An 11870-nucleotide genomic window follows, 5' to 3' on the forward strand; every position below is an offset into this window, starting at 1 on the left:
CCTGAAGTTTCAGTAATACTAAATAAAATATTAGTTTATACACATGAAAACGTTTTATACTAATATTATTTTCATTTTTTTCTTCATCCAAAAATAATGTTCATAATCATCTTGAGCAAGACTCAAGAGTGTGAACAGGTATCTACCAATGTTATTTAGGAGGTCATTAGGGATCTGACACATTACTTTTTCTTTGTTACTAATGACTGCTATTGTATAATACCATAGTAGCGCCTCCCTCTTGCTCTCCTCCCATCTCCACAGAAGATAACAGGCTACTTGGCTCTCTTCATCCTGTCTCCAGAAACAGAACCTTGGATAATCCAAGGTGGTCAATCAGACAGATAATCAAAAGATCAAGAGGGTTCAAGACCCTGAGGTCAGTCTAGACATCAGGCAGCAAAAGGGTCAGACAGGGATAAAGCCACATCAATTATGCAACTTCACACAATCAAAGGCACAGCTATCTAGGAGTTATTTAAAAATGCTGCTGGTGAATTAGAAATCATAACAAAGCACCAGGGCATAAGCTAATCCTTCCCTATAGGTCACAAGGTCATAAGGGGCCCCCGACCAGTTGGTACCCCTGCTATGGCCAGTGGTATGCACAGCCAGAGGATGAAATGGGTACATGCACTGATGTGAACCTTAGCACTGCACACACATATGAGACCAGCAACCATTCACCCCCAGTTGGGGATGCTGGCGGAAAATGAGGGAGGTAAATAATGCAGGTAAGTGGTAGTGACTGACAATATTCCCTTAAAACCTGAATTATTTTAACCCAAGATAACAAGGGATTGGTGTTCTGTTTACTCTTGTGTGTGGCATTATCATACCAAGATCAGAAATGTTCTTAAAGGCCCTCAGAAGGAAAGTTGTGGATGGCTATTACTGATGGCTATGAATGCTAGGAACTCCAATATTTCATTGTGAGATCTACAGGTAACTCTTGCAATAGTTGGTATCAAAGTGCAATCATCTAAAATCAGAAATACATTGTACCAATTTAACCAATTTAAGTGCTTTGGATAAGGAGACAGTGTGCTATTGAAAATATAAGCAAGGGCCAGGCCTTCTGGGAAATCGTGATGTAGACTGATGAATTAATGGACATAGTAGTAGTGGAAATAGTGCAAACTAAGATAACATTTCAGGTGAAAGACCTCATACGAACACTAAAGCATGGTGGTGGAAATGTCATAGTTTGGGGTTGCTTTGCTGGCATATGGTCTTGGCAGCTTGCCATCATGGATGAACTTTTTCACATAACTGTATAGCACCCTTAAAAATTCGACATGATTTACTGATGGTATTGGCTTGGCAAATATCATTCCAGGGGCAGATTGAAAATCTTTTAAAGTAAAAGGCACTTACTGGAATATGCCTATTTGTTTTTTATTTTTTATGGGTTTATGATGATTAGTATAACAAAAGTTCAGTTAAAAGAAAGTTTGTTCTTTACTGACTGAAAATTAAGGTATAAACCTCTTTAATATGTGCATAGTGCATGAATCTCACAAGAAGATTGGAGTTAGATAATAAAATCAGGTGTTTCAAAATCCACACCATTGGCATATTTGTCCAGGATCTGATAAAATGTGGGTGAACACAGGTTGATTTTTTTTTGATATTTTCACACTGAAATGGGAAGTTATCTAATCTGAAGTTGTTAAAATTTACATTGCAATATGGACAGGTTTAGTAAATTAACCCCAGTATATCCCTAAAAATGCAATAAAGGTTACTAGTTAATGGTATCTGTATGAATAAGGCATAATAGAAAAGTATCTATCACTTTGAACTTGCCATGCAACACTCAAAAAAATGACCTCTATTTTGTATATCTGAACTCCAATACAGAAGTGGGTTCCTTCATAAACTCCTTTAAATATACAAAACAACATCAGCACTTTTGTTGTTTAATTTGATCACAAATCAGGGGATACCAGTTGTGAACATAATTGTGCATATTTTGCAATGACTCTCTTTTTTTCCAGATCAAGGTCTTAGCAGCAAACGGTCTGCAAGTGTTTTACCACAACCACCCACAGAATAAAATTATGCCATGCAGTACAGTTATGTACAATTCCTGCTGATTTCCAGATGGTCCTTTATTGCTCTTTTATTTTTAACATGTTTTAGTAAACTTGTAAAACAAATACAAAAGGCTGAAATCAAAATGCTTCAACACATGGATAAGGATCTTTATTTTAGCCATGTGATTGTAATTTTCAAATTTCATTGGATTTAAACGAAAATAACTCTAATTTTTTAAATGATAATCATTAGCTTGGTGTGTTAGATTTGTAAATTGAGTCTTAAGAGTAACAGAACTTAAAAAAGAAATTATAAGAATTGGGTTATTCAAGAATATTTTTAATATTAAGATAAAATTCAGGCAAATAATGAATACGTATACATAATAAATATTGTGTATAATTTTTAGCAAAACTAGTGCGAAAACCTAAATTTATTCTGGTATTAGCCTTTTGTAATCCTGTATACAGCAGCACTCAGACAGGGAAGGGAAGGAGAAGGACTGGAAGTCAAGCATGTGTCTAGTTCTTTGTTCTTGCTATTTGCTACCTACGTCAACCAGAAAAAAGCTATAGCTAATCAGACACCAGACTCAGATTGCTTTCTCACTTGTGGTTTGGGAAACAAGCTGCTCTGAATAAATGGAGTTAAAAAACACAGGAGTTGTGTTTTTGAGATTGTGTTTTTGGGTGTTGCGATTTTGAGACATTTGACTGTTGGGTTTTTCTTTCATTCCTTCTTGACCACTAATTAAGGGGCGTGGTTCAAGGTTCACAGGTGATAAAAGTCCAAGGTAAACTCACGTTTGAGATTCCTCGCTTGTGGCTCTGAATAGATGGAGTTAAAATAGACAGGAGTTGCAAACTGAAGAAGTTGAATCTTTAAAGAAAACTGTAAGTAGCCTATTATAAATCCCTGAAAATATTATATATTGTAACTTGGAAAATGAGTGGCAGCAGGGTTGAAGGTTTTGTTCAGTGCAAAGTCTGCCATATGTATGTACAAATGGAGCATGAGCTCCTGGTTGACTACCACTGTGACAGATGTGAGCAAGTTGCCCTTCTGGAATCTCACATTAGAGATCCGGAGGAGTGCATTGCAACACTGAAGTCACTAGATCACTTTGGTTATTCAGGATGAACAGGTAGGGAGCTGGATTACTGTAGTTAGACAGAGTGGTAGGGGCTCCCAGAAAAAGGAAGGCAAGCCCAGTGTTTAAGCACCCTAACAAATTTGCAAGGTTATGTGAGGATGTACAGGTGGCAAATCTAGAGGTGGCAGCCCTGGATGTTACTGCTACCCCTAACACCCAGGAGAGCAGCCCATCTAGTAGATGGTGGGAAAGGCAATGCAGGAAGGCGTGGACCACGGGTCGGCAAACTTTTATGGCCACTATGCCATTTCCGGGGTGGGCGGGAACATACTAGGCTGGACTCTGAGTTCTGCCTTAATTGCTCCACCCACCACCAGGGAACGCCCCCTGAAATTAAATCCCTCTTCTCCGTATGTATTGCGGAGGAGAGGGATTTCCCTTCAGGGAGCTTTCCCTGTTTACCACAGCGGCGGATGTATCAACACTTGCCGCAATAAATAGGGGAGCCACAGCAAGGAGGCGGCACCGGAGCTCCAGCGGCTCTGGCTCGGATACTTCCTAACGTTCGGCCGGAACAAACTACCGGCTAGGCCATATCTGGGCTAAAGGCTGGAGTTTGCCGACCCCTGGCGTAGTCAATTGGTTGTCAAAGGGGATTCTATGATTAGGAGGAATGATAGAATATTTTGTCGCCCGAATCCTTTCAAAGGAATGGTTTGCTGTCCCCTTGGCACCAGGGTTCGGCATGTGGTGGAGTGGACAAATTACTGGGAGGATTTAGGCATGGCCCAGCTGTCTTGGCCTATGTTGGAACCAATGACAGGATATATGGAAGACCGAGGATCATTAAAAAACAATTTAAAGAACTAGGTTTCAAGTTTAAAGAAAAGTCCCTTTAATGTTATATTCTCTGGAATATTGTCTGTGCCATGCATAACAGAGGAAATGCAGCCGGAGCTTAGACAGGTAAATGCATTCCAATTCCAAAAATTTAAAAATGAAAGATCACCATCATCATTTGAAAATTATAAAGAATATAACAAAAGATATAAAAAGTAAATACAATTTGCAAAACCTAAAAATGAAAGACAGATTTGAAAAGAAAGCAAGGCAAACCCCCCCAAAAAAAATAATTATAGTAATAGCAAACAGATCATATCTGAGCATGTAGGCCTCTTAAAGGATGTCTCGGGGTTGATAACTGGGGATAAAGTAAAGGCGGATTTACTAAACACTTTTTTTAGCTCTGTGTACACAAAGGAAAATGACAGAGCAAAATCGTTGCTAATATCAATGTCACGAACCACAATGGCTAAAAATTGATATGATTGAGATTGAGATTACATCCACATGTCCTCAAAGAGCTGAGATCAGTTATTTCAAAGCCATTGGGTCTGATTTATTAAACCTCTTCAAGATACTCTGGGGAAGATACACTTTCATCAGTGAAGCTGGGTGACACAGCAAACCTGGAAAGGATTTGTTCTAGGACTGATAACATATGCTAAGAAAAAACAAATGGCTTTTTAAAATCCATTCCAGGTTTGCTGGATCACTTTCACCAATGAAAATGTTTAAGATATCAGGCCCATTGTTTCTAATTTTTAGAGACTCTTTAATCACTGGCATCATACCAATAGATTGACATAAGGTCAATGTGCTTCCTATCCTTAAAAAGGGAGTAAAGTCATTACCAAGTAACTACAGACTGGTAAGTTTAACTTCCATGGTTGGAAAGGTCCTAGAGAGTTTGATAAAGAACCACATAGAGAAGTTTCTGCTAGAAAATAATATTAAAAGTCAAGGGTGTCGGCGGAGCTGCCAGATCTGTCCCTCTCCTCATTTTCTCTTTGCTCGTTGTCTTTTGAGGGATGGGGCACATCCATCTCCTATCTTTCTATGTGAGATTCTGCTATTAGGAGAAGGAGCCTCCAGAGCATGCTCACTGTGAGCTCCCTGAGAATGAGCATGTACTATAGACCTCAGCAACCAGCTGTGGCTGCTCCCCGCCCACCTTGTATTGTGTAATCCCACTCCTCATACAGGAGCAGCATGAGAGCTGTGTCCATGCAGCTGTCATTATCCCCATGTATAAACCTTCATATCGCCTACACTGATTGTCATAGAAACATGAAATTTCCAGGGTACACAGGGGACCCTGAAAGATGTGAGTAAACCACATTACAGCCCCCTAAACATAACAAGTTGCCAGATACAGGGTCAAAAGCATTGAATCCTAATAACAATCAGGGATATTTTCACATTGGGGGGGCTATTTCAGGGTCCCAAATTGAGTTTACATGTTAGGTAGCCCCAGGGGCCACTTCTATGGAAATGAGCATTATGATAATGCCAATTCACTCTGTGCTGTGGTGCCCCAAATATCTACTTGCTCATCCACAAACCTTCAAGGCTGCTTTAAGACTGGCGGTGAGGTTGTAGTGTGGTTACCCTTTCCTCATGCCATAGTTGGTAACTAGAAATATGGAAGCCAGTAGGAAACCTCCTTGCTTCCCCTTCCTTCCCTATTAAAATGTTATACTCATACCATCATGCTATTCCCTTACTCCCTATGAGCCCCAATTTTTCTGTAAGAAAGGGGAAATGAATGATACGAAAAACTATACCTGTCTCACCATGCTACCCTGTCACACATAGCTGGCCACTTTCCTTCTGTGTATCCTAATTTCTCTGGAAAGGGGAGATGTAAGGACATGAAGATGTAGTAAAAAGATCATGTACCCCTTGGCTATCTGACACATGAATTGCATTTATCTGGAAGTATCTATTGCAGAGATTTTGGGGTACAAAGAAGGTTAATTGGCCCCTATAACTGACAGGAAGCATTGTATGGTATATTTTCTTTTTTTTTGGTACAGGAATGGAGAGCGGGAAACAATATATGACAATCAAGCACACTTTTTTGATTTGTCATTCCTTTTATTTGGCCATGTACGTTACGGTAACTAAAAACATTTCAATTTAATTTTATTTTAAATTAAAAATATTTTAGTTTTAATCATCCATCTTTAATGTTTGTTTCCATTGTGTCCTGCAAGTTTTATCTCAATGTCAACAGCGGCCATCAGATGAAAAAGGTTGGGCACCACTGTTATAAGTGATAGTCATGGATTCAAGACAGAAGTTGTCAAACAAATTACGCTCTTTTTATAAGGATGTAAGTAAACAATAGACAGTGGAGTAGCAGTTGATATAGTGTACTTGGACTTAGCTAAAGCATTTGACACTGTACCCCACAAACGGTTAATATGCGAAAAAGGCTCTATAGAAATCTCAATCTGTAAATGGATAGGGAACTGGCTTAAAGACCGCGTCCAGAAAGTAGTGAATAATGATTCATACGGTCTAAGGTTATTAGTGGTGTACCCCAGGGTTCAGTGTTGGGACCTTTACTGTTTACCATCTTTATAAACGATATAGAGTTTGAGAATAAAAGTACCATTTCTGTGTTTGCAGATGACACCAAACTATGTAATGGAATTAGGTCCACCTAGGAAGTATATTATCTACATTATCTGTATTATTTGATTGGGCAGCCAAGTGGCATTTGACCTTTAATGTTGATTAATTGTAAAGGTTTGCACTTAGGGGCTAACAACATGCATGCTTCATACTGTCTGGGGGGAATACATTTGGGGGAGTAAAAAATGGAAAAGGATCTGGGGGTCTGATAGATCAAAGACCTAATATTAGCATGCAATGTTGAGCTGCAATTTCTGAAGCTTGCAAAGTACTTTCTGGTAAAAAAAAAGAGTAATAGACTGTGGAGATGGAGACATAATCCTGCCCCTGTACAAAACATTGGTCAGACCACATCAGGAAGTCTAGTTTTGGGCACAAGTTTTGGGTTCCCTTTTTATTATTAAAATACTGTGAATTACAAAATTCAATGATATTGTGAAAATGTCTACATTATGTGGTTTATATGCCCATATTTTTGGAATACTTGAATAAAGGGATGCTATCCCTATAACATGATAAACCCCAAAGAATACCAAAAGGCTTTTCAGGAATGTAATTGAACGGTTTAGTTAATGCAGTGCCTTTTCCACAGACAGATTTTCCTTGATCCCTTTACATTATATAAAGGCTAACCAATATCAATTGTTTGCAGAAAATATTATGTAGTAATACTTTGCTTTCCCTCAACCAGCCCATGGTTTACAGGGTTGAATAAGCACAGGCTGAAATTTACACACTCAAGTGCTAATGTCAGAAATGTTTTGGACCAGGGTGTTGCTGTGCACATATATTGATTTTAGCAATGGATTTGCTAAGTCTTCACATAACAATGTCCTAAATATATTGTAGAAACTAGAATTTAACCCCTAATAATAAAGTAATACAGTGGATAAGCAGTTAGCTAAAGGATAGGTATGAGTGTGGTTGTAAATCAGGTTAATTTAGAATAAAGACCAGTCACATTACAAAGCTTTGTTTAAATGTCCTGTTATGTTTTGAATATTAAATATTATTATAATATTACATAACCTCTATTAATAATTTAGGTGCCACATTTCTGCATTCATCATGTCCAAATGAAAATATATATTAGTAGGATGGGACTTTCAACGCATCCTCTATAAACTCACTTTAGTACAATTTCAAAATAGTAACAGTTAATAGGTAATACAATAACATAAACTTGTCAGCTCATTATTTCCGACCGTACGTATAATTAGCACCACAATTTATATGAATCTTACATGTCATCTTGACATGTTTCACAGAACTGCTATCTGCGTCCTCAGGAGTATTGAGACTTAAAAAGAGACAACACACAAGAAAACATACCATGTCTCCTGCCATCCATTGATATCTAGAAGTGTATGCTATAAAACACATGGAAACCAGACTTATGTTTTAAAGCAAATTAAGTGTATTTCCAATATATTATAACTATTTTATATTCTATTTAGCATTGTTTGTGTATGGGGGTTATATATCTAATAGATGGCTATGCAAGATGCTGGTCTATACCAGTTATTCAATGAATACTTGAAAAAAAGCTCCTACATTAGCCCATTATAAAATCAAAGTATTTGATTATTTTATTTAAAAAAACATTATTCTAAATGATCTTCAATGACCCAATAGAAAATTATTACATTATCACATATGTTAAAAAAAATCAGTCTATCAAGTCCAACATATCCCAGGTAGGGATGAACGAGAATGCCTCTGACATTCTCACAAAAATTTCCCTGAACTTCCGATGATACCGCCAAATTTCAACGAACCGATTTCGCAAATTTTATTGTCATTGATAAGTACAGCCCAGGTAGCGTTTGAACCCAAGGTCACAGCTGATTGGAGGCATGCGAGTGCTTCCAATCAGCTGTGACTGCAGGCGAACTCCAGATGAACCCTCAATGGAGAATCTGAGTTCGGTGAGAACACGACCTCGTGGCGAATCACAAGGCCATTCTCGCCTAGATGTTCTGTAAGCGAGAAAGGTCTGATTCGCAGCAGGATCGAAATTAAAAATTTTGCTTGCTCATCCCTAATCCCAGGTACAACCCCTATTAACATAGACATAATTACTTCAGAGGAAGGGAAAACAATTATAAAACCCAGTTCAATTTGCTTCAACAGGGGATAAAAACTCCTTCCTGATCCCGTGAGCCAATCAGATGTTTCCTGGATTAATAGTCTCTGTTGTATTTACTTTTAAACTGCAATACCCAGTTAAATTATGTGCTTCTAAAAAAGCATTCCGCTTTTTCTTAAAGGAATTGGTATTTCTTGCTAAAAATGTTTCCTGAAGGGGACTATTACCACATTTTCACAAACCTTACTTTGAATAACTCCTTCCTTATGCCGAGATTACATTTCTTTTTCTCCAGATGCAAAGATTGCCCTCTTATCCATTGTAATGACCTTACTGTGAATAATCAAGAAGTGTGTTCTCTATATGGGCCATTTATATATTTATACAGGGTAATCATATCCCCCCTTAAACATCTCTTCCCAAGGCAGAACAGATTCAGTTCAGCTAACCTTAGACCTATAAGAGTATGAGTCATTATCTGTCTTTTTAAACCACTTGGCCGTACACCAACCCACAGGTACCAGTGATATTGCTTCTGAATATTCATTAGAACTGATATATTTATTTGGATCCCATGCTTCATCCTGCACTATTGAAGGTTTATCCTATAGGATTTAATTGATACTCTGCCCTTGTGGGATCCATCACTTTATAGTAAAAACACCAGTAGTGCTCTGTGAGTTCCACGCCACCCTCTGACCCTTATGGTACCAGCCATATCCCATGCTTTAGCTATGTTCACTGGATTACTGCCATCTCTCTCCAATAATAATACAATGTATATTTGTAACATTATCATATTATGTATAGTTTTAAGAGACATGTAATGTCTCTATATAGTGTATTGTCTCCTTACATATCTTAGGACTTCTGAAGGAGCAGATATGGATTCTGCAAAATGAGATCAGAGTTTATTAGAAATTGGGGAGACAGTATAAAATATAAAATCGGTGAAAAAAAAGCACTGACAAATTGATTGTTTTTTCTTATTAATATGGTTTACTTGGTACTTTTTTTTACTAAATAAGGTTTAGGTAAGCAAGGTGTTATATAATTTAATTCAACATTTTCAAATGCCTAAATAATGCACTTATTAAAAAAAATAATCTAATAGAATATAATATTAGGGGTACAGTGTTGGCAGGAAGAAGTATAAAAAAACAAAAATCCCTCAAAACAAAATAAGCTTTCAAAGAATCTCAAGTCTGCTTTTCAAGGGTCTAGAAAACAGGAAAATGATGACAAATGCATTGAGATGTATTGATGTAAGCATTCAGAGAGTGATTCACATCAAATAAGTGGAAAAGTGCAGAGAACTGTTAAATTAGTTTTTAACTACAGAATATTTATTTTGCTGGAAAAGTGATTCATTTTTAAAGGTTTGTGCCAATACATCAGTGACAGCTACATGACTTTATCATAAATTATTTACTGGGAAAAAAAAAAATTGACATATTCAATACACTCCAGAAAGACAGTAAAGGTAAGGAATAGTTAGGAAATTTAATAAAACTGATCAAAACATTTAACACACTGGTCATGCAAACTGTGTCTATACATTAAATTTGTTTTGACATGTTCAATGCACCAGCTGAATATAAGACATTAAATGCCAAATAGCTGATAGATTGTTGCAGTTACCAGCGATTAAGTAGAACACAAAGAAGAGCTGTAGGAGCCAAATAGTAACAGTCAACAAGTATGCTAAAGAAAATTCATATCTAAAGTAAAAAAAAAAAAAAATCACAACCATAATTTTAAAATGCTTTGCTACATAAAAATGTGGTTAATACCAGAATAAACCAATCAATAATATAATTCAAGTGGGATACGCCAGAGTGTTAAAAAACAAATAAATAACACATTCACAACCAAAGAAGCACAAAATTTAATGTACAGTATGATCCGGTCTAGAAGTGAGATAAATTATGAAAGAACAATGCAGAGAGGATAATATTCCTGCACTGTTAGAAAAATGGGTGTTAAAACTTTTCACTTTGTTAGACTTTCCCCATCTTTCATTTATGAAGACAGCAATCCTCTTGTCCAGTCTTACTTGTCATTGGGACAGCCTCGTTGTCAACTGGCAATGGCAATCAGAAAAGCTTAGCCCTGCACAGGGTACCTGGCACCAGAAGTGTATAATAAGGGGAATATATTCCCTAATATTGTAATTTACTATCTGGAGATGTGTCCTTTATTGATATTAATAAAATGTTCTCTTCCATCTTTATGCTCCCTTAACATTGAGGAGAACTCTACAGTTGAAGGACAGTGCCCGATCCTCACAAGAAAGTGACCAAAATGATTGTTGTCGGCCACCAGATCACCAACACCTGGGGAATGAGTAAAAAAGTATATAGTATTCCATACCCATTCCTATAACAGGCTAAAGAGATGAACACACTAAGGCTACGTACACACGTGCAATAATTGCCATTACAAAACGAACGATTGACGACCAGTCAACGATTATACACAATTATTTTGAACGATCATGTAGTGCACGATTCTGTACATGCTGTAATGATATGATCGTTCAAATATAATCCACCAATAATGTACACACACTAGATACGATAGTTTGACGTGTACTAGAGAAAGTGTACTGCAGAACCTTCCATGATCACTGAACTACCGTACACACAACAGATTGCAAACGATCATCGCCCAATCAGATCCGCCTGGACGATCGTTTGTTTCCAGCGACTTTGCTTGTTTACGGTTGTCAATTGTTCGTTTCCAACGACAATTATTCCACACGTTTATGTAGCCTAAGACAACAAAAAAGTATTTTATTAACTTTTATGTCCTCAGAAGTAAATTCAGTGTCCATCGCATTGTCCAGCAATAAAAATACACATTAATCATAATGATCGCTGACCATTGATGCCATCTCATCAATCCCCTGCTGCTAAAATGACACAATCTTCTCCCTGCTGGCCTGTTTGTTTATGTTTGCAGTATCAGTGGCATCTTAAACTGTCCATGGCTCATTCAATCATATTTTTGGAGAAAAAAAACAATTTCAAGAAAATCATCAGATCATCCCTCTCCAGGAGCCATACCCTAGCACAAGTGTAAAGCTACGTACACACGTCAGATTTTTATCGCCCGATAATCGGCATCGGCCAATTATCGGGCGAAAATCTGCCGTGTGGACAG

The sequence above is a fragment of the Pyxicephalus adspersus genome, chromosome 4 (assembly GCF_032062135.1).
Source record: "Pyxicephalus adspersus chromosome 4, UCB_Pads_2.0, whole genome shotgun sequence".
In the NCBI taxonomy this organism is placed as follows: Eukaryota; Metazoa; Chordata; class Amphibia; order Anura; family Pyxicephalidae; genus Pyxicephalus; species Pyxicephalus adspersus.